At 42.1% G+C, this 2095-nt stretch overlaps 2 non-coding genes across 2 annotated transcripts; both read right to left on the bottom strand.

Annotated features, from left to right (window-relative positions):
* Window positions 1-263: 263 nt before the first annotated feature.
* Window positions 264-335, bottom strand: trnaq-cug. Its single transcript has one exon. It is a non-coding gene; the product is annotated as a tRNA-Gln (tRNA).
* Window positions 336-1401: 1066 nt separating this feature from the next.
* On the bottom strand, window positions 1402-1473 carry trnaq-uug. The gene has a single exon. It is a non-coding gene; the product is annotated as a tRNA-Gln (tRNA).
* Window positions 1474-2095: the final 622 nt, after the last annotated feature.

Genomic DNA, 2095 nt, shown 5'->3' with positions numbered 1-2095 from the left:
GTTTTTATTTTAAAATCCGAATCCATTTAGAGAAACATAAAAACCCATTAAAGGACTCTATGAATCTGTCAAGGGGCAGAAACTTGGGTGGAACTTGAACAAGACAATTGCCAAAAAAATTTGTAGGGAAAGCTTAAGTGAGCTTTACTTATCCTTGACATTAGACACCAATCATACTATAAGGCATCAAATTCAAAGACACTCCACTGGTACAACCATAAACAAAATTTGCTTTCTGTACCACAAGCTAAAGTCAAGTAACTAGGTTCTACTGAGAGTTGAACTCAGATCACTGGATTCAGAGTCCAGAGTGCTAACCATTACACCATAGAACCTTAGGACAGTGTGTCACCAAAAGGGTTTCCATATTTGAATACTCTCTATGAAGGGTTTAGCTTGCTTTCTGACACCTTCACAAGTTAAACTCTCGTGTTGACATTGAAAAACTTTGACAAACCTAACTTGGAAAAACTGGCATCCTTGCAGCCACCGTCTAGAGTACTATCAATTGAACTTTGAAAGCATCAGAGCTTTTAGCGTTCATGGAGTCACTGGGTGACAGTGGAGTTTGTAATATGTTCAGTGGTTCTTCTTTTTCCAGCTATGCATTAGATAGTCAGCCAAGAAGGAGAGATGTGGTCTTGAACTTCTTTTATATTCAACCTGATATTGAAACTTGTACATAATATAAACCATTACACACACACACACACAGAGATATTTCAAGGGTTTCTTAACTTAAATTACATGATTCAGTCAACTAATAAAATCCCCAAAGTCAGTATTTAAAAAGACCAATACAAAGAAAGGATCCATATGAGCATGAAATTTATGAACTTACAGTTCGTAATATGCAGTTCGGGCCCCTTTGGTCAAGATTGCAGCAGTTTTGCAATAAAGCAAGGAGTTGATCATCTGTGGGTTTTTTTCCCAGGTGTCACGAGAACCCAGCTTGCTTTGATAGTGGACTTTAATTCTTCTGCATTTTTAAGTTTTGGAGTGTCTAATCTTCCAAATACCCAGTAAGATAATCTATGGGGTTATGCTGAGGTGAGCTTGATGGCCAATTAAGAAAAGGGGATACCACGGTACAAAAAAGGAAGGAATGTATCTTTGGCTCTATGTGCAGGGGCCAAGTCCATTTAAAGGATTAAATGTGAATGTCCCTAAAGTTAGTGAGCAGGAGGGTCTGTAAAGTAATGTAACGTTCCGAGTAGGTGACTGCACTTACTTGAGAAAATTTAGTGGACCAACTTAAACAACAGATGTGATGGCACAGGAAAGCCTGACCGACTGTGAATAGTGGATTGGATGGTGAGAAATAATTCATCAAGTTTTCAAAAGCAGTCTGTGGTAGAGCAAACCTATGTATAAAGCACCAAGCAGATAAAGAAGGCAGGAAGGTTCTACTGAGACTTGAACTCAGACCACTGGATTCAAAGTCCAGAGTGCTAACCATTACACCACAGAACCTGTTAAGAAGGTTGTTTCAAGGACAATCCATACTGGAAAAGGTATATTTGCAGTTTTGTGGGATATGATCAGAGTAGAGCCGCTGCTCCTCCACATGGAGAGGAGCCAGTTGAGGTGGCTCGGGCATCTGATTAGGATGCCTCCTGGACGTCTCCCTGGTGAGGTGTTCCAGGCACGTCCCACCGTTAGGAGGCCCAGGGGGAGACCCAGGACACGCTGGAGGGACTATGTTTCTCGACTGGCCTGGGAGCACCTTGGGATTCCCCCGGAGGAGCTGGCTCAAGTGGCTGGGGAGGGGGATGTCTAGGCCTCCCTACTGAAGCTGCTACCCCCGCGACCCAACCCCGGATAAGCGGAAGAAGATGGAAGGAAGGAAGGATGGATGGGATACAATCCCTTTTGTGCTGGCCCAATAGTTATGGTGACAAGAAACACTTTGATAAGAGTACAAAGTTTCTGTTTGCTTATTAAACCAGAGAGCTTTAGGTTGGTAAGACAATACACTTTTTATACAATACAGGCAGCGTTGACCAGCTGCTTGGAAAAGACCAGAAATATGCCAAAGCCCACTTCTGAAGATTGGCCTCATCACATTGAATTTATCACATGCCTTTTTTTAATG

This window comes from Cyprinodon variegatus, unplaced genomic scaffold, assembly GCF_000732505.1.
Source record: "Cyprinodon variegatus isolate N-32 unplaced genomic scaffold, C_variegatus-1.0 Scaffold5141, whole genome shotgun sequence".
NCBI lineage: Eukaryota > Metazoa > Chordata > Actinopteri > Cyprinodontiformes > Cyprinodontidae > Cyprinodon > Cyprinodon variegatus.
This window is presented reverse-complemented; position numbering and strand designations above follow the sequence as displayed.